Here is a 22409-nt window from a genome sequence, read left to right on the forward strand (position 1 = left end):
AGTAGTTGATTAGATTGTGTTTGACATGCAATAACTAGCTTATAAGCTAGTTTATTTTTTCAAACGTATTTAAGTTGTTATTTTGATAAGGCAAAAAGTTACTTATAAGCTAGTTTATAAAAAATCTAATTACACTACCTTGTGAGGAGTTTTGGAAAATATTCCAAATATATCTTTAATTAGTTATAGAAAAATTATTATCCTAAATATCATTTTATATCTTTCAGTTGGTTTATTATATAGTTTTTAGCAAACGTTATTTTTTATTAGGTAATTTATAAACTGAACACTAGTTTTTCAGCTATCAGCTGACACCCGAAGCATGACCTTAGTTGCTAAAAAAATTATTTTTTTCGTAAAAAATGAATAAGCATACGTATCAATTTAGTTAATCTCCTATAATTGTTTTTTGAAATGGCTAACACACATCTTTCCATTCTAACTCACTGTCCTATCAAAAAAATTTCTCTTCTCTTTTCAATTTTTTCTAACAACACCACATGGAAACCATATTTTTCCAATCTACTTAACCCCTAAATTATAAAAATACAAAATAACTAAAGTATAAGAGAGAGAGAGAGAGAGAGAGAGAGAGAGAGAGAGAGAGAGAGAGAGAGAGAGAGAGAGAGAGAGAGAGAATAACAAACCTAACACTCCAGCCCCTCAAATCTACTTAATTGTCAACAATATGACTAGAACCCTCGAACACTAAAAAGCAATATATTTTTCCACAACACATGAGACCGATAGAATAGGTTCGTTCCAAATATATTTTAGGCTCAATACGAGAGAAAAAAACTAGACCTTTAAAATACACAAATATCATCATGTTTTTTATAATAACGCAATAACCAATATAAAATTACTTGTACTATATTCTAAATATAACAATTTCAATGAAAAAAAATTTAACCCTTTGAAAAGTGGGTTATAACGGTCGCCCCTATTATCCACCATCTACTCTTTAAGACGGCCTTGCAGTAGAGTATAAGCCATTTATAAAAGAAACAACCCCTTCAACCATTTTACGCCTTGTTCCCGATTTCTATTTAAGGAGGAAAATGAGAGGATACGGAATGAAAGTGAGGGTTATCGAAGGAAAATCGTTTTCCCGAGTTTCATTAATGGAAGAAAAGTAAAGAGAGGGAAAGCATTTTGGAGTCATATTTTCCTTCCAAATTAGACGGATTTGGGAAGAAAGTGAGGGGAAGAAAATTTTCAAATTTTATTTTCTTTTTCCACTTAACTCCGGAACACAAAAACTTAAAAATTTCCTCTCATTTCTTTTTATTTCCTTCGAACTCGGGAACACGGTATAATTAATATTTTTCTTCCCCTCCCTTTTTTTCGGTCAAAATTTTTTTTTGCTTTCCTTTAATGAATTTATCAAAAAACTAGGAAACTAGGCGTTTAGTATTCCTATACACTAATCGGCTTTAAACTAAATTATTTATTTGTTTATGAATATTGTTACTAAATAATTTGTATATATTCTAGGCTCATGGAATATTGTTATTAAATAATTTAAATATATTTTAGACTTAAATCTTCAAACTGTCAAAAGACCATATCATCGTCCACTGATAACTGGGAAAAAAGAAAGAGAGAGAGATCTATGCTTCCACCAAAGAGATGCCTCCTTCAAATCTCTCTCTCCTATTAACACTTCTATTACTTATCTCCACCGACGCCATTTCCACCACCGCCGCCGCCGCCGCACCTCTTTACTTCAAAGAAGCACCCAAATTCTACAACTCACACAATTGTCTTCCCGCCGATGATATCTGCTCCGCTAATGCAGTTCATGTCGCCATGACTCTTGATGCTGCTTACCTCCGGGGATCCATGGCTGCCATTCTTTCCGTCCTTCAACACTCTTCTTGCCCGGAAAACATTCGCTTCCATTTCGTCGCCTCCGCCTCCGCATACACCGACAACATCCAGCTCACACTCGCCACATCCTTCCCATACCTCCGTTTCAACGTCTACAGATTCGACGACCCCGCTGTTTTAGGACTCATCTCAACCTCCATTCGCTCCGCCCTCGACTGCCCTTTAAACTACGCTCGTAACTACCTCGCCGACCTCCTCCCCGCCTGCGTCAACAAAGTCGTCTACCTCGACTCCGACCTGGTACTCGTCGACGACATTGCAAAACTCGCCGCCACACCCTTCGGAGACGAAACTGATCGCAAAGTCCTCGCCGCACCGGAATATTGCAACGCCAACTTCACATCCTACTTCACGCCGACGTTCTGGTCAAACCCTTCTCTCTCCGCCACATTCTCCGACCGAAAAGCATGTTACTTCAACACCGGAGTCATGGTGATCGATCTTGCAAGGTGGCGCGAGGGAGATTACACCACGAAGATTATAGAATGGATGGAATTACAGAAAAGAATAAGGATATACGAACTGGGATCACTGCCTCCTTTCCTACTTGTTTTCGCCGGAAAGATAGCTCCGGTGGATCACCGATGGAACCAACATGGATTAGGTGGTGATAATTTTCAAGGTCTTTGCCGTGATTTACATCCGGGGCCGGTGAGTTTACTGCATTGGAGTGGGAAAGGGAAGCCATGGGTTAGACTAGATGGGAATAGAGCTTGTCCTTTGGATACACTTTGGGCACCTTACGATCTTTTACAAACTTCAAATGTTCTTGAATCTTGAGGTACAAGAATTTTCAACAATTTTCTCCAAATTATAAATCAAAATACGTCCATTAATACATGTATACATGTATACATGCGTATTTCTACGTATTTTACCTACGACTCAATAGACGACTCTAATAAGTCGTTAAAGATCGTTTGAGATAATATTTTGATATGTATCTTTGGGGGAAAAACTGTTGAGTGTAAATTATTACGCCTTTAAAGATAAAGATATATACACGTGCTAGATTTCCATCTTTTTTTACTAGTGTAGTATCGTAGCACACAGAAAAGCTACGTGTTGTAAAAATGATATCAGTTGTAAGATATATGACACTCATGCATCTTATCTTATGGTAAAATCACAGTAATATCTGAATTCTGCTTTTTAGTTATTTATTTTGTTATATGGTGTTTAAAAATTAGGGATATTACTAGTAACAACTAACAACTTGGATCGTGTATGAAATATTTCTCAAAATTTTATGATTTCGACCAAATTAGGGATATTATTAGTAACGACTAACAACTTGGATACTTCAGAGATCCTCTATGAAATATTTTCCACAATTTTCTGATTTGTACCTTGTAGATGGGATAATCCAATAAAGAAATGCAATCTGAGTTTTAAGAACAATCCAAATTCAAACACATAATACCTTGTTTTGTTTGATGTATTTTAGGACTGAATTTTTACAAAATAATATGAAGAGAAGATGGTTTCAATTTAACAACCAAAATCTTCAACATATAAAGAAAAGATAGTTTTTTTTTAAAGAATTTGGAGGCAAAATCAAAGATTTAAATGTAATTGTGACCGTCACTAGGGGTTCTGTCCCTTGGACCTCTCAAGGTGCATTGCCCCTTGGAACATCATCAGGAGTGCTGCCCAAATGGATCGATTTCCGAAAAAGTTTTTCAAGAAAAATAAGAATTTTGAAAACGCGTTTAATTCGTTTCTTTTTCTAATTTTTTTGCGGAAAATTAAAAAATTTCATTTCCTAAAATTACAAATAAGTTGGGAAATTTTCGGAAATCCAATAATCATTGTTTTCCACATTTTTTTTAATTTCAATTTTTTTTAAATATAAACACAAACTCATTCTCACCCTATCCACCTCTACCTACCATCAATCTATCACACCCCTACCTACCTACATCCACCCACTCCCACTCCCAAGCCCAAGTTCACCCCCACCACCACAAACACACACACACACACATATACCCCCCCCACCACACACACACACACGCGCGTGCCCACCCATCCACAAACATACACCGACCCCACCCCCTACACACACACTGTAATGTTTGGCTCCTGGAATGTACTTGAAAAACAATTCATTCATTTTACAAAGGGACACGACGAGTTGGAGGCCCCAAACTCGTCGGGTAGTAACGGAATTTAGAAGCGGGACTTGAAGCCTACTCGACGAGTCGAGAGCCTCAACTCGACAAGTAGGGCTGCCAAAGTGAAACCCTAATTTTCAAGGTTTTGCACCCTATTTAAACACTTTAACCTCTAGAGGTTAGCCTCATTTGTAGCCTACTTCACTCTAGACCCTAGCCACAAAATCCTAATCTACCTTAGAGTGTTTTTGAGACATTGTTGTGTGTTATTAGTGATTTTAAAGCTTGAGAAGGAAGGAGAAGCTTGAGGATTCAAGAGGAAGCCAGTAGATCCGGAAGTTGAGCTATCTTTCTGACTCATTTGAGGTACAAAGTTGATACCTTGGCTTTCTATTGATTACATCTCCATTTAGGGTTGTGTTTACCATTCTTTGGCCATATTGAAGTCATCCTCGGGATTTAAAGGTATCATGAAGTTGTAACTTCAAATCTAAAGACTTTGAGGGACTCCATGGCATAAAGGTTCCAACTTTATGGCCATGGGAGTCCCATGGAACTTGTGAACCACCTTTTTGGATCTTTTGAGCTAAATAAACCATGCATGCAACGTAAAGTTTCTAACTTTACGTGATATATTGACTCTAGGGGATCATATCTATGGTTTGGAAGTGTTGGACTCAACAGAAAGTGACTTATTGGATATAGACTATGAGGGACTCGACGAGTTGTTCATACAACTCAGCAAGTTAGGTCGTGGTCCCCCAATCTTTTCTGTTACTGAGTAAACACATTAAATCTAGGAGATTAATCAGTGAGTTGGCCATGGTTTTGAGTTATGAAGCTTGAGGAACTCGATGAGTTCAAGGAGGGACTCGAGAAGTTGTGAGTGAAATGTCCCGATTCTGTTTGAAGGGGAACTCAACGAGTTCATGAAAGAGCTTGACGAGTAAGATCAAGATTTCTAGAGTTTCATGGATCAAAAACTCGACGAGTTGATGGACTAACTCGGAGAGTTGAGTCAACCAGGATGTTAACTTACCAAGACAACAACTAAGGATCTCTTGCAGTGAAGTTCAGCAGCATGATATGAGTTACCTTCCAGTACAAATGGGTTAAAGGCTCCAAAGTCGACCCACTAGTAAGAGTTATAGTAGAGATGATTCTTTTTATAATTATTATCTTGTATGTCACTATGTTTTATGCTTTATGTGCTAGTATAATATGATATTATATGATAGTGGTAGGAGGGATAGGATAGATGTAGCACCTGGTTCCCAGTACGTACTCCTTGATATTTATTTTCTTAATATATATATATATATATATATATATATATATATATATATATATATATATATATATATATATATATATATATATATTTCCTTGGACTCGGCGAGTTGATGGGCCAACTCGCTGAGTAGGAGTGGGTCAAGGAGCGGGATTTGGACTTTGGACTCGCGAGTCGGTCCCCGGACTCGGCGAGTAGGCCCTGGTTGGGCAAAAACCTAATATGGGTGTTTGCACCGTATTTAAACACTCTATCTTGGCCTCCTTTGTCCCAAACACTCCCAGAGAGCATTAGAGTGAGACCCTAGCCCACATTATTGATCTAGAGAGAGTTTTTGGCCTTGTGAATGAGATTGGAGATTAAAAGGAGAAAGAGGTGGTTGAATACTGCAAGGAAAGGAGTAGATCCGAACTCTACGCAGGGAGAAGCTTCCATTTAGGTAGAAAAGTCTCTACCTTGATCTTTAGATCATTAGTTGCCATTTTTGTCCTAAATTGGTGGTTTTCAAGCCCTAGATCACCAAGCTCCATGTGTGGTGCTTAATGATCCGAAAGGACTTCTGATTTGGACTTATTGGATGAATTAGTAGCATAAAGTTCCTGTGGTTGAAGTGATTAAGGTCCCCATGGAGTCTATGACCTCTTGAAGAGCTTAGTTTTGGCCTTTTTAGCTTATAGGGCCATGCATGCACGTAAAGTTTGCAACTTTACGTGATAAGCATGCTCAAGGGACATGGATCTATGGTTTTGAAGCGTTGCATGTCTCAGATTTGGCCTATATGGGAAATGGGTCATAGGGACTCAACGAGTCCCAAAGAGGAACTCGGCGAGTTCCATGAAGATGGCCTTAGACTCGGCGAGTTGGATGAACAAATCGGCGAGTCCTATGAAGATTGCCTAGAACTTGGCGAGTTGTTCTTCAAACTCGGCGAGTCGGGTCACGAGTCAATTCAATCATCCCAAGTCATGAGTGAAGGGTGATTCAGTGAGTGGGAAGAAGGACTGGTTGAGTAGGACCGGGTTACTAGGAAAAGGACTCGGCGAGTCCAAGCCATGACTCTGCGAGTCCAGTTAAATGGGCATTGACTTTGACCAATGGGCTGACCTTGGGCCAAGGGAGGGTCAGTCTTTTGACCTAATTGTATTTATGGGTGTCTAACCTATGTTTATGGTTTATAGCCGGAGGATTTGCGATCCAGCAGTTAGACGCTCAGCAAGCAGATTTCAGCAGCTACTTTCGAGGTGAGTTACCTTCCAGTAGTGGTGGGTCTAAGGCCACAATGCCAGCCCACCAGTAGGAGATGTATGATAGATGATTGTCTTTGTGATATCATCTAGGTTTGCTACTACCTGATATGTTATATGCTAGCATGATATGTTGTATGTGATAGTAGTAGAGTTCGGTTGTTAGGACCGTAGGGTAGTCAGACACCCCAGATATGTCTGACAGTATGCGATTATATGTTTGCATGCTGGCTTGTTATGTTATATGCGATAGAGGTAGTAGGAGGGGACCAATCCCCAAGTTCGGTTGCTAGGACCGAAGGGTAGTTCAGGTACCCCGGATATGTCTGATAAAATGTTATGTTATAATATATGATAGTAGCAGTAGGGGGTGAAATAGTCCCCGAGGTTCGGTCGTTAGGACTGAAGGGTAGTCAGCACCCCAGAATGGCTTGACATGGGTAGTCAGCACCCCATAATGGCTTGACACGGGTAGGTTGGCACCCCAGAAATGCCTGGCAATATGTATGATACGTGATTGTATGGTATGTGGTATGATGGGGGAACTCACTAAGCTTCGTGCTTACAGTTTTCAGTTTTGGTTTCAGGTACCTGTTCTTCGAAGAGGAAAGAGCTGGCGCGGTAGCGGCCCGTCACACACATGCTTCATATTCCGCATCACGAGATCTTCCTGGGAAATTGTACTCTAGCATTATTATGTTTTTATGAAATGTTTTCCAGACATGTGATATTTTTATAAAATGTTATGATCAGTAAACGTTTTTAATTCGAATGTTGGCTAAATATATGTTTTCAAAATGAAATTTTTGGCTCGTATTTTCGGGACTTTACAAGTTGTTGTCAGAGCCCTGGTTTGAGGGATTCGAACACACCTTTGGGGGTGTTCGAACTCAAATCGAGGGATTAAAAGATTTTGGAAAGAGAAAATGTTTTCTAAAAGGCTAAGTAAAGGGTTTTAAGGAAGAACAAAGTGTGTGATGTGCGCTACCAGCCGAGCTCAAGTAAGTATTCCCCAATGTACCCATACAAGTTTATATATGCTTATCAGTTCCTGTAGAACAACATGCTAGAATAAGACTAAGGATCTAGGAGTGATGCCTTATATGACTGCTTTGTGTGCCTCAGTATATGAAATTGCATGCTAGGATTGAGTAGACAACAGTAGGATAGCCTGTTTAGGTTATGCCTGATAGCATGAGCTTAGCGCTGTATACTAGTACAGTTTCCCCATTACAAGGATAGAGTTGCTTGAGATTGTTTTCCATATGTCCAAATGCTGTTTGCTTTGTGCTATGTGGGCTTTGAAGTGATGGGAGTTAACTGTTAGGTGAATACATTAAGGTCACATGTGATCAGGGTTGAATAATCTCAGAGTGTTGGATTTGACTCTATTGCGTAGCTCTTGTTTGAGTCCTAACCGTTGTAGAGACGAGTCCCTTACTCGAAGGATTATCCAAGCCTCGTCACATGTGATTGTATTCAGGTAATAGTTAATTGGCATCACCAAGAGGCCTTCAGCAGCTTAGGACTGGGTTGTGTGGAGTTAAAGATTTCGTAGGAAAGCCTAGGATAAGAACAACAGTGATCAGCGGTAGTGGAAGGGACCTGGTTGAGTCAAGGCGGTCTTTGGGGAAGGTACAGATAGATGTGGAAGATAGTATGGGTCCGTACTACTGAAAGAAGAGGATCCGTACCCGAACCGAGGAAGGCTAAGATAAGACCAGGGAACCTGTAGTTGGTGTGATTCCTCCAGGGGTATCAGTATCACTAATAGTTGTTATTTCTTTTGTATTTCAGAATGATGGTCCTACGCCCGAGGCCAGTAGTTGGCAGTTCAGGAGAGAGATCGGGTTCAGGATCAGGTTCCGAGCCAGTAGAGGAGAGGTTGCGCGAGTTCATCGCCTCTGAGATCACCAGAGGTATCCTTGAGTCGACCCCCATTATCTTCGGGTCGATCAAGGAGGGGATATTGGAGATGATGGAGGATCGCCTCCGGGCATTCAGGAGCGACATGGCATCTGGCCAGTTGGGATCTCGCACGCTGTCCTTCAAGGACTTTCGGGGAAGTGGTGCGCCGGATTTTTATGGCGCGAAGGACCCCATAGCTTCCAGGCGATGGATTGCCGACATTGAGTCTGCACAGATGATTAGCTTTTGCCATGAGGGGTCGAATGTAAGGTTTGCGGCAAGGTGTTTACGAGATCGAGCTAGGGATTGGTTGGAGTTCGTGAGCGACTCGTTGGGAGCCTCGGCTGTCGAGGCTATGTCATGGTTGGACTTTGCGACCAGGTTCAGGGCGGAGTTCGCACCGACTGTCGAGCTTCAACAGCTGGCCAGAGAGTTTTGGACATGAGACATATGACGGAGACTGTGGCGGAGATCACTGCCAAGTTCCGAGAGAGGGCATTGTTAGTGCCCTAGTATGCAGGTGATGAGGACATGAGGAGGACCCGCTACCATGACATGCTCCGAGCTGATATTCGAGAGCATGTCAGTTTTTCAGCTTGCCCTACCTTGGACTCTATGATTGCCAGGGCTAGGGAGAGAGAGATAGATCTGGAGCATGTCCGGAAGAGGAAGACTGAGGAGGGACAAACACGAGAGGCTTCGGGGAAGAAGCCTAAGGGATCAGATGGTAGGCCGAAAGGCCATTCAGGACCGAGCCACTGCAAGAAATGCAGCAGGCCTCATGAGGGGGCATGTAGATTGGGATCATCGGGCTGCTATAAGTGGGGCAAGGCGAGGCATTTCAGCAGGGATTGTACTGCCCCTGCACCTGTGATACAGACGTCTGAGTTGCTGTGTTTCCACTGTAACCAGAAGGGCCACAAGTAGGCCAATTGCCCCCAGTTGACATTGTTGGATAAGGTGTCTAAGTCCATAACTATTTCTGGTATGTACTTGACCCGACCCGGCATGGTCCATTTGGGTTGCATGGCACCATGCAATTGGATAGACTAAATGAGAGAAATAACACTTGGAGATTATTAATATATTATAAGTTCTAATATATTAATAATATTATTTGATTACTTTGATCAAGAATTAATTTAGAATTAATTAAGTGATCAAAAGATAACTAATTAAATATATGGGTTGATTATGTAAATCATCCATATCTTGTATAGTGGGTTAAGAGGCTCCATGGACTATCAAGTTGGGTTCCACCCATAGGATGCTCCATGGGAGTTACAAACCCATGGGTCATGGAAATGAAGAGTCATGACACATTAGGGTTTACATGGTGTAACCCTAGACGTGTCAACACTATATAAGAATCATATTCTCCACCAAATCGGTTACACTAAGGAAACAAGAGGGCTTGGCCGATTTCAAGAAGTGTGTGTTCTCTCATAAGTTTTTCCAAGAGCATTTGGTGTTGTGTGAAGCATTTGAGGCATCACACTTGGGGTCCTAGGCTCATAAGGTTTCAAGGAACACAAGCAACAACAAGGTAAGTTATTGTATCTATCATTAAAGTTGAAATTGTTCCCCATGTATGCTAGATAGGAATATAGCCTTGGAATTCAACTTTTGCATGATAATTAGACAAACATAGATCCAAGGTTATTAGGGTTGCATGTACACTTAGGAAGTGTTAGAATGCTCAAAACCCATCAGTGGTATCAAAGCCTAGGCTTGTTTGCTTTTTATTTGTGCTTAAAAGTTGGAAAAAGTCGAAAATCTTGATGTCTACGAATGGACTTGTCGAGTCTATAGGGGGGGGGGGGGGACTCGTCGAGTTCACGTGTATCTTCAACCAACTCGGCGAGTAAGTTCATGCACTCGGCGAGTAGGGTCGACAGGTTGCAGAATTTCGACTTTAGTTGCTGGAAATGAATTAGAAACATTACCGTAAACTGTTTTGGTACTTGAAAACTTGTTTTAGATGGTGTAATATCTTTGCTAATTCATTTACAACAACTAGTTATGAAAATTACAAAGTTTTAAGTGTAGTTTTGATTTATGAATGTGTTCATATTCATGTTCTTGTTCTTATGATGTTTTAGATGATCATAGGAATTATTTGTAACCTATGTGGTAGATTAATTCTTGATCATAATGTGTTTTAATGGAGTCCATAACTTGTCCTCAAGTTATGGAAAACCAATAGTCATACTTGAATTAAAACCATTAGAAGAACACAAGAGTTAGAAAATGAAGAGTCTTCATTTTATTACTCTATTAAACTCATAAGTTACAAGAAATGAAAAGTTTTGAAAGTTACAAAACTTGCCCTCAAGTTTTGGAACAAGTAAAGTTAAGTTAAAACTTTAGTTCCAACCCCTAGAATTTTAAAAGTGAAAATTCAACCCTTATACTTATATTATGGTGATTTAATAATTATATATATATGTATAAGAACAAAGTCGTCTTACCGCTAGTACGCCTCATTCACGAAGCCGGTCTATAAGGTGGGTATAAGGTTGTTGCCTATATAATGGTGACTTAATGGGTGTCTACTCTCACCCACCGCTTGCTTGACTGGTGGAGGGTCGTTAGCCGAACGGGTAGGACAAGGACTTATAAATTCTCATTAAAAGTATGATGAATATTGTAAAGTAACTAAATGTTTTATTAAATTCCCAATCTTAGTTACTTTAGGAAAATATGAATAAGGTGCTAATCCATGAAATTACACTTTACACTTTGTCTAAGTCGTTGGTGGAGCGTGTGTGGTTAACCAGCACACTAACTTGGACTTAACAAGGTAGGTAAAGGGTGACTTAAGGTTTATTATAGTATCGGTGGAGCGTGTGTGGTTTACCGGAACATCGATTGAGTGATAAACTTTAAGGGTACCAAGTGATTTGCATGGTTACTTCACACCTCGTTTTGTGATCCTCGGTATCCCAGTCACAAAACTTGGAGGGCACACTCAAGATTGAAACATGCCTTTGAAAAGTTCATTGAATCTCAAAGAATCTAGGAATTTCTAAGAACCAATCATAAAACCTAATATCTAATATTTCGGTTTTCGTGGTGATAATTGGTGCATCATCATTCACCTACCTTTCAAATATGTTATAGCTTGGATTACGGCATACCTCTTCTAAGTTATAATATATTGTGATTGGATCCTAGCCTTAATATTACATTTGGGTGTTTTATTAAGGACTCTCTTAATATCTAAACTAATCTTGTCCTCTTCCTTCAGATGTCTTCAAACAATGCTGCCTCTGGCTCGAATCCTAATGGCTCCTTTACTCTTATGAGCTTGTGTGGGAAAGTCACTTTCGATGGATACAACTTCAATGAGTGGATCAGAAACATCAGAATGATTACCCGCTACGAGGACAAAGAATATGTCCTCGACAAGGAGCTTAAGGGGATTGATGAGACCACTGCAACTCCTCAGGAGATCGCTGACTTTCAGGCACATGAAAGGGATGCTACAAAAGTAGCATGCATCATGATGGCCACAATGACAGCAGAACTCCAAAAGTCGTATGAGGATTTCTACCCTTATGAAATGCACCAAGATTTGATGGAAAGATACCATCAAAGTGCACGACAAGAGAGGTACGAAATCATCTGCTCCATGATAACAACCATGATGAAGGACGGAGATTCCGTCATGAGCCACATGCAGAAAATGCAAAGGTATGTGGATCGATTGCTGAAGCTTAATGTGAACTTCCCTGAGGAGCTTGCAATAGATATAATTTTACGCTCCTTACCATCGTAATATGATCAATTCCGCATGACATATCACATGAATAAGGAAGAGGTCACACTCAGCAAACTTCAGGGACTTCTCAAGACCGCAGAATCAGATCTTAAGGGGAAGTCGGTTGTTAACACTCCTACTCCAAACTCCACTCTGGTTTTGGCAATCGGGAAAAGTCGAGGGAAGAAGAGAAAGAGTTCTTCGAAGGGTACCAAGGTTAGGACCCTTGATGGCTCTTCTTCAAGTGGAACCAAGAAAGGTTTTGTCACTCCTTCTTCTAACCCAAAAGAGGCTGAATGCTTCTATTGCCATGAAAAATCACATTGGAAACGGAACTGCCCAAAATACCAGCAAGATGTGAAGGATGGGAAAGTTAAACCCAACCATGCAGGTATTTACACTATCATTTCTAATAACTCACCCCATTCGAAATCTTGGGTCCTTGATACCGGTTGTGCTATTCACATTTGTTGTGACTTGCAGGGACTAGGAAGAAGTGAGAATGTGGAGCAAGGAAGAATAAACTTAATCATGGGGAATAGGAAAGTTACACCTATCACCAAGATTGGAGTTTATACTTTATCGCTAAGTAGTGGGTTAAATTTAGATTTGAATAAGTGTTGTTATTCGCCAGAAATGGCAAGAAATATTATTTCCTTTCATGCATTGTACAAACAAGGTTTCACCTTTTCATTTGATAATGAAGTTGGTTCGATTAATGCTTTCTTTAATAATGTTGTTATTAAAGAAAGGTTTTGTCACTCCTTCTTCTAACCCAAAAGAGGCTGAATGCTTCTATTGCCATGAAAAATCACATTGGAAACGGAACTGCCCAAAATACCAGCAAGATGTGAAGGATGGGAAAGTTAAACCCAACCATGCAGGTATTTACACTATCATTTCTAATAACTCACCCCATTCGAAATCTTGGGTCCTTGATACCGGTTGTGGTATTCACATTTGTTGTGACTTGCAGGGACTAGGAAGAAGTGAGAATGTGGAGCAAGGAAGAATAAACTTAATCATGGGGAATAGGAAAGTTACACCTGTCACCAAGATTGGAGTTTATACTTTATCGCTAAGTAGTGGGTTAAATTTAGATTTGAATAAGTGTTGTTATTCGCCAGAAATGGCAAGAAATATTATTTCCTTTCATGCATTGTACAAACAAGGTTTCACCTTTTCATTTGATAATGAAGTTGGTTCGATTAATGCTTTCTTTAATAATGTTCTTTATTTTAAAGCATTACCTTGTGATGGTGTGTACGAAGCTGTATCTCTTGTAGATAACTCAGGAAATAATGTTTTGTGTATTGATTCTCCTAATAATAATAACTTGGATAAAGCATCATTATGGCATTGTCGTCTTGGACATATAAGCAAGAAACACATAGGCCAACTCCAAAAGGATGGAGTCTTGGAGCCGTTTGACCTAAAGTCAGATGATAGTTGCGAATCATGCTTACTTGGAAAAATGACAAAGTCACCCTTCACAGGCTCGTGTGAAAGGGGTGAAGGTTTGTTGGACCTTATACACACGGATGTGTGTGGACCATTCAAACATGCCACAAGGGATGCTAATCGTTATTATTGACTTTTATTGATGATTACAGTGGATATGGATATGTCTACTTAATCAAGCATAAGTCAGAGACTTTCAAGAAGTTTAAGGAATTTAAACAGGAAGTTGAGAATCAATTGGGCAGGAACATTAAGATGCTTCGATCCGATCGAGGTGGTGAGTATCTTAGTTCAGAGTTCCTCGACTATCTAAGGGAATGTGGGATTGTCTCACAATTGACACCTCCCAGGACAACGCAGTAGAATGGTGTGGCTGAGAGGCGTAATCGAACCTTGTTGGACATGGTTCGTTCCATGATGAGTCGAGCTTCGCTACCAATCTCATTCTGGGGGTATGCCTTAGAGACTGCCGCCCATATCCTTAATCTAGTCCCTACAAAGAAAGTTGCCAAAACTCCTCACGAGATGTGGACTGGTAAAGTACCTAAACTAGACCACATCAAGATTTGGGGTTGCGAGGCTTTCGTGAGACGCGAGACTCATGATAAGCTCGAACCTCGAAGCGAGAGGTGTATTTTCATCGGCTACCCACAACAATCCTTTGGTTACCTCTTCTACAGACCTAGTGACAATGTGGTCTTTGTAGCAAGAAGAGGAGTCTTTCGAGAAAGAGAGTTTATAAGCCAAGGAGACAGTGGGAGGCAAATTGATCTTGAAGAAATTCAAGAGTCAAGTGGTGAAGGAACTTCAAACTCTAGCCCTCAACTTGAGGAGGAAACTCCTGTTGAGCCAACTGACGAATCTGTACCTCTGAGGCGTTCCACGAGAGTTAGGAGTGCACCTGAGCATTACTATGGATTCCATATTACTGAAGAAGGTGAGACACTTATTAGTGATGGGACACTAGTAAGTCAAGATGACCCTAACAGCTACGAGGAAGCCATGGCAGGCCCCGAGTCTGCTAAATGGAAAGAGGCTATGGATAGCGAGATACAATCCATGTATGACAATCAAGTTTGGAACTTGGTTGAGAATGTACCAGGTCGTAAGACTGTAGGGTGCAAATGGGTCTTCAAGAAGAAGACCGACATGGATGGTAAAGTACACACTTATAAGGCTAGACTGGTTGCAAAGGGCTTCTCTCAAATTCCTGGAGTGGATTATGATGAGACCTTTTCTCCGGTAGCCAAGATTAAGTCTATTTGGGTTCTGTTAGCCATAGCCACATTTCATGACTATGAAATTTGGCAAATGGATGTCAAAACCGCTTTCCTTAATGTAAAGTTGGCTGAAGATGTTTACATGAGTCAGCCAGAGGGTTTTGTCAGCAACGAGTATCCTAATAGAGTGTGTAAGCTTGAGAAATCCATCTATGGATTAAAGCAAGCACCTCGCAGATGGAATCTTTGCTTTGATGAAAAGGTCAAGGAATTTGGCTTTTCTAGAAGTGAAGATGAATCCTGTGTGTATGTCAAGGCTAGTGGGAGTATAGTTAGCTTCTTGGTATTGTATGTGGATGACATACTACTCATAGGAAACGACATTCCAACCCTGCAGGAAGTAAAGACCTGGCTTGGAAAGTGTTTCGCTATGAAGGACCTTGGTGAAGCTGCCTATATTTTAGGGATAAGGATCTTGAGTGATCGGAGTAAAAGACTAATTGGACTTAGTCAGAGTACCTACTTGGATAAGGTGCTGAAGAGATTCAGCATGCAGGACTCCAAGAAAGGAGAATTACCCATCCAGAGTAACGCCAAGTTGAGTAAGACACAAAGCCCTAGCACTGAGGCTGAGATAGCAGAAATGAATCAAGTACCTTATGCTTCGGCTGTAGGTTCGATCATGTATGCTATGACGTGTACTCGACCTGATGTAGCCTTTGCCTTGAGGATGGTTAGCAGGTTTCAGGGGAACCCTGGCAAGGCACACTGGACTGCGGTAAAGAATATTCTCAAGTACCTACGAAGGACTAAGGACTGGGTCATTACCCTCGGTGGGAGTGATGACTTGAGAATTGTAGGGTATAGTGATGCTAGCTTCCAGACTGATAGGGATAATTTCTGCTCTCAGTCAGGCTGGGTCTTTACCCTAAATGGAGGAGCAATTTCTTGGAAGAGTTCCAAGAAAGAGACAGTAGCAAATTCCACTTGTAAATCAGAGTATATTGCAGCGAGCGAGGCGGCAAAGGAGGCTATATGGCTAAAGAACTTCATTGGAGACCTTGGAGTTGTACCAGCTATTAAAGAGCCAATGGAAATTTTCTGTGATAGTGAAAGCGCTGTTGCCTTAGCCAAGGAACCAAGGGATCACGGGAGATCCAAGCACATCGACAGAAAATACCATTTTATTAGACATCGAATAGAAGAAGGACTCCTCATGGCAAAGAGGGTATCATCGGATGAGAACCCAGTAGATCCCCTCACGAAGGGACTGACTCGGGTTAAGCATCTCCAGCATGCTCGGAGCATAGGGCTGAAGGATGATATTAGATTTAGTAGTTAGATGACCTCGAAATTTGTAAAGTGTAATTGACATTAGATGATGAATAAAAGGTGTTTTATTTATGAGTAAAGTGTTACTATCTCTTGTCAATCGTTTACTATATTTCTTTTGCATGTTTTGACTTCCAGAATAATTTTGTTTGGTATAACATATTATTCAAACCTCCACAGTCGGTCATATGTTGGAAGTAGGTATGAATCAAGACTGTCATGATTGGTTGCAGAGGTCTAAGGTGTTAGACAAGGCTACAACAATCATGAGTGCTCATAAGTTCTGAGCATTGGACTCAACCCACGCTCACTGGAATCACTTCATGGGATTCTATCTCGAGTGATCGTGAGACGGTAATATCATATAAGTCTTCAAACCTAGAGATATGATTTGTTACTTACAAGTTGGTTATGCATTGATTGTACGAAAACGCATTGGTAACTCGATGTTATAAATCGTGCTCTTGTGTGTAATTCAATGAGTGGTAGAACAAACATATGAGTCGAAGTTTATCTGTTCCTTCTTGGATTAGAAGCTGATATCTGGGCCCCTCGATGATTTTGTTTTGACCTATGTACCGGGCCTGGTCAGAACTAAGTTGATGTGTTCAATTAAGTTCTTTGTCAAACAAATCGGAAATCGGGAAACAAACTGTTGGACAATAAGTAAGACATTGTTCCATGTATTTGTCCGGCTGATATCTAGAACAGAGGATTATATGATCACTTATCTTAAATGGCATACCATCATCTTCTCAGTTCCGAGAAACCTTGAAAAGAGCTACGATTGCCGATCGGTTCCTGAAGTCATACTTGTAGTAATAGTTATTAGACTTATCCAAGTGGGAGACTGTTGGATAAGGTGTCTAAGTCCCTAACTATTTCTGGTATGTACTTGACCCGACCTGGCATGGTCCATTTGGGTTGCATGGCACCATGCAATTGGATAGACTAAATGAGAGAAATAACACTTGGAGATTATTAATATATTATAAGTTCTAATATATTAATAATATTATTTGATTAGTTTGATCAAGAATTAATTTAGAATTAATTAAGTGATCAAAAGATAACTAATTAAATATATGGGTTGATTATGTAAATCATCCATATATTGTATAGTGGGCTAAGAGGCTCCATGGACTATCAAGTTGGGTTCCACCCATAGGATGCTCCATGGATGCTCCATGGGAGTTACAAACCCATGGGTCATGGAAATGAAGAGTCATGACACATTAGGGTTTACATGGTGTAACCCTAGATGTGTCAACACTATATAAGAATCATATTCTCCACCAAAATCGGTTACACTTAGGAAACAAGAGGGCTTGGCCGATTTCAAGAAGTGTGTGTTCTCTCATAAGTTTTTCCAAGAGCATTTGGTGTTGTGTGAAGCATTTGAGGCATCACACTTGGGGTGCTAGGCTCATAAGGTTTCAAGGAACACAAGCAACAACAAGGTAAGTTATTGTATCTATCATTAAAGTTGAAATTGTTCCCCATGTATGCTAGATAGGAATATAGCCTTGGAATTCAACTTTGCATGATAATTAGACAAACATAGATCCAAGGTTATTAGGGTTGCATGTACACTTAGGAAGTGTTAGAATGCTGAAAACCCATCAGACATCACCAGCGCCGGTTAAGGTGCCACCTCCAGCTACCCTGTGGATTACAGATGGCCGGCAGGGCAAGGTAGAGGCTCCAGTGGTGAGGAGTTGGGTGTTTCAGCTGACTGCAAAAGAGGCACGCACCGCACTCGATGTGGTGACGGGTATGATTCTTTCCATCTACTTTATTTTATGATGTTATGTTATTGATATGTGCTCTGTGTATATGCATTAGGATCATTCCATGTGAACGGTATTCTAGTTCAGGTGTTGTTCGACTCGGGTGCCACCCGGTCATTTGTTTCCCTTGCGCTTAGCAAGAGGTTTACTGAGTCCTCGGGCATGTTGGATTGCCCTTTAGAGGTAGAGATTGCCGATGATCGATCGGTGCGAGCATCAGCAGTGTTCAGGGATTGTGTTTTGAGGTTATTTGAGGAGCGTTATCTGGTGGATTTGGTTCCCATACCGTTGCAGGGGAACAAGGTGATTATAGGCATGGATTAGTTGAGCCCTGATGGGGCGGTGATAGATTGCGCACAACAGCTAGTGCGGGTCAGGACCCCAAGTGGGGGAGAGTTGGTGATCCACGGTGAGAGGCCACAACGTGGAACTATAGTATGTTCAGCAGCGAGAGCTAGGCGCTACCTTCAGCAGGGATGCGTGGGGTATGTCGCGTATGTTATGGATACCCGGGAGTCGGGTAAGGCGATAGTGAGAGAGGTTCCAGTGGTGCGAGATTACGCTGATGTGTTCCCGGAGGAGCTTCCTGGAATACCTCCGGAGCGTCAGGTAGAGTTCAGGATCGACCTAGTTCCTGGTGCAGCTTCGATAGCCAAGACACCCTATCGGTTGGCTCCTCCCGAGATGCAGGAGTTGTCTACGCAGCTGCAGGAGCTGCTAGACAAGGGATTTATTCGTCGGAGCAGTTCACCATGGGGAGCCCCGATCCTGTTTGTGAAGAAGATACTCGTACCCCTGACACGGTTGACTAGGAAAGTCGTGGTCTTTCGATGGGGGCCTGAGCAGCAGGCAGCGTTCGAGACTCTGAGGCAGAGATTGTGCGAGGCGCTGATCTTAGCCCTGCCCGAGGGCATGGAGGATTTTGTGGTATATTGCGATGCATCGATCTCAGGCTTAGGCGCAGTGTTGATGCAGAGGGGGCATGTCATTGCTTATACCTCGAGGCAGCTAAAGCCTCATGAGGCGAACTACCCGACACATGATTTGGAGTTGGGGGCGATGGTCTTCACCCTCAAGATATGGCAGCATTACCTTTACGGGGTTCGTTATACCATTTACACTGACCACAAGAGTTTGAGGTACCTCATGGATCAGTCGAATCTGAACATGAGGCAGCATCGGTGGTTGGACGTGGTGAAGGGTTATGATTGCGAGATCCTTTACCACCCGGGGAAGGCCAATGTGGTGGCCGATGCACTTAGCCGCAAGGCGATGCCAATTAGGGATGTTTGCATGAGGATGACCGTGGTGACTCCTCTGTTGGAGCAGATTCGAGAGGCTCAACATGAGTCTATGAAGGAGGAGCATCGGAAGAGTGAGCGAATAGTGGGACAAGTCACATCCTTCGATTATGACAGCCAGGGATTATTGACACTACACCGTAGGGTGTGAGTGCCGTATCATGGAGGTGTGCACCAGATCTTGATGGAGGAGGTGCACAAATCCCGATTCTCTATTCATCCTGGGGCGATGAAGATGTATCGGGATCTTTGCCTGGACTATTGGTGGCCCTGCATGAAATGGGATGTGGCGTGGTACGTCGAGCGGTGTTTGACCTATAGGAAGGTCAAGGTCGAGCATCAGAGACCGCACGACAAGATGCAGCCGTTGGATATTCCGTTGTGGAAATGGGAAGATATTACGATGGATTTTATCACAAAGCTTCCCAGGACTGCGCGAGGAGTGGATTCTATATGGTTCATCGTGGATCGATTGACCAAGAGCGCCCATTTTATTCTGATTCAGGAGAGCATCTCGGCCGAGAAGTTGGCCGATATCTATATCAGGGAGATAGTGGTGTGACACGGGGTGCCAGTATCAGTGATTTCAGACAGAGATGTGCGTTTTACTTCCAGGTTTTGGAAGAAGTTTCATGATGAGTTAGGAACTCGTCTGCATTTTAGCACTACCTTTCACCCGCAGACGGATGGCCAGAGTAAGCGGACCATCCAGACACTTGAGGATATGTTGCGGGCATGCGTGCTGGATTTCGGTGGTAGTTGGGATACCTATCTTCCTTTAGCTGAGTTCTCATACAACAACAACTACCACGCGAGTATTGACCGTCCTCCCTTCGCGATGTTATACGGACGGAGATACAGGACCCCGATATGTTGGGGAGAGGTTGGCCAGAGGGTCATAGGAAGTACTGAAGCGGTGCTCCAGACAGCAGAGAAGATTCAGCAGGTCCGAAGCAGGCTTCAGACTGCTCAGAGTCGGCAGAAAAGTTACGCCGACAAGCGCCGTTCAGGCTTGGAATTTCAAGTTGGGGATATGGTTCTTCTGAAAGTGTCGCCATGGAAAGGCGTCATCCGATTCAGAAAGCGGTATAAGTTAGGCCCAAGGTACATCGGGCCATTCAGGGTTGTAGCCCGGGTGGGCAAGGTGGTGTATAAGTTTGATCTACCAGCCGAACTCAGCCAGATCCACAGCACTTTCCACATCTCTCAGTTGCGGAAGTGTTTGGTGGATGACTCGGTAGTGGTACCTTTGGAAGACATTCAGGTCGACGACAGTCTAAATTACATCGAGCGGCCTGTGGCAATCCTCGACAGGAAGTCGAAGGATCTGAGGAACGAAAAGGTGGAACTCGTGAAGGTGCACTGGCAGCACCGGAAGGGTTTGGAGTGGACTTCGGAGCCGGTGGAAGAGATGATGGAGCACTACCCCGAGCTGTTTCGGGATCGAGCAGCAGACTTCGAGGACGAAGTCTAACATAAGTAGGGGAGATTTGTAGCACCTGGTTGCCGGTACGTACTCCTTGATATTTATTTTCTTGATATATATATATATATATATATATATATATATATATTGCCTTGGAATCGGTGAGTTGATGGGCCAACTCGCCCAGTAGGAGTGGGTCAAGGAGCGGGATTTGGACTTTGGACTCGGCGAGTCGGTCCCCGGACTCGGCGAGTAGGCCCTGGTTGGGCAAAAACCCTAATCCGGGTGTTTCCACCCTATTTAAACACTCTATCTTGGCCTCCTTTGTCCCTAACACTTCCAGAGAGCATTAGAGTGAGACCCTAGCCCCCTTATTGATCTAGAGAAAGTTTTTGGCCTTGTGAAGGATATTGGAGCTTAGAAGGAGAAAAAGGTGGTTGAAGAGTGCAAGGAAAGGAGTATATCCGAACTCTACGCAGGGAGAAGCTTCCATTCAGGTAGAAAAGTCTCAACGTTCATCTTTAGATCATTAGTTGCCAGTTTTGTCCCAAATTGGTGGTTTTCAAGCCCTAGATCACCAAGCTCCATGTGTGGTGCTTAATGATCCGAAAGGACTTCTAATCTGGACTTATTGGATGAATTAGTAGCATAAAGCTCATGTGGTTGAAGTGATTAAGTTCCCCATGGAGTCTATGACCTCTTGAAGAGCTTGGTTTTGGCCTTTTTAGCTTATAGGGCCATGCATGCACGTAAAGTTTGCAACTTTACGTGATAAGCATGCTCAAGGGACATGGATCTATGGTTTTGAAGCGTTGCATGTCTCAGATTTGGCCTATATGGGAAATGGGTCATAGGGACTCGACGAGTCCCAAGGAGGAACTCGGCGAGTTCCATGAAGATGGCCTTAGACTCGGCGAGTTGGATGAACAACTCGGCAAGTCCTACGAAGATTGCCTGGAACTCGGTGAGTTGTTCTTAAAACTCGGCGAGTCGGGTCACGATTCAGTTCAATCGTCCCAAGTCATGAGTGAAGGGTGATTCAGTGAGTGGGAAGAAGGACTGGTTGAGTAGGACCGGGTTACTAGGAAAAGGACTCGGTGACTCCAAGCCATGACTCGGTGAGTCCAGTCAAACGGGCATTGACTTTGACCAAGGGGCTGACCTTGGGCCAAGGGAGGGTCAGTATCTTGACCTAATGGTATTTATGGGTGTCTAAACTATGTTTATGGTTTATAGCCGGAGGATTTGCGATCCAGCAGTTAGATGCTCAGCAAGCATATTTCAGCAGCTACTTTCGAGGTGAGTTACCTTCCAGTAGCGGTGGGTCTAAGGCCACAATGCTGGCCCACCAGTAGGAGATGTATGATAGATGATTGTCTTTGTGATATTATCTAGGTTTGCTACTACCTGATATGTTATATGCTAGCATGATATGTTGTATGTGATAGTAGTAGAGTTCGGTTGTTAGGACCGTAGGGTAGTCAGACACCCCAGATACGTTTGACAGTATGTGATTATATGTTTGCATGCTAGCTTGTTATGTTATATGCGATAGAGGTAGTAAGAGGGGACCAATCCCCGAGTTCGATTACGAGGACCGAAGGGTAGTTCAGGCACCCCATATATGTCTGATAAAATGTTATGTTATGATATATGATAGTAG

General features: G+C 42.2%; 1 pseudogene; it reads left to right on the top strand.

The window, feature by feature from the left end:
* Positions 1 to 1573: 1573 nt before the first annotated feature.
* LOC145044062 (putative galacturonosyltransferase-like 1 pseudogene) lies at positions 1574 to 2910 on the top strand (annotated as a pseudogene).
* The last annotated feature ends 19499 nt before the right edge of the window (positions 2911 to 22409 follow it).

This window comes from Lactuca saligna, chromosome 4, assembly GCF_052625555.1.
Source record: "Lactuca saligna cultivar CGN05327 chromosome 4, ASM5262555v1, whole genome shotgun sequence".
In the NCBI taxonomy this organism is placed as follows: domain Eukaryota; kingdom Viridiplantae; phylum Streptophyta; class Magnoliopsida; order Asterales; family Asteraceae; genus Lactuca; species Lactuca saligna.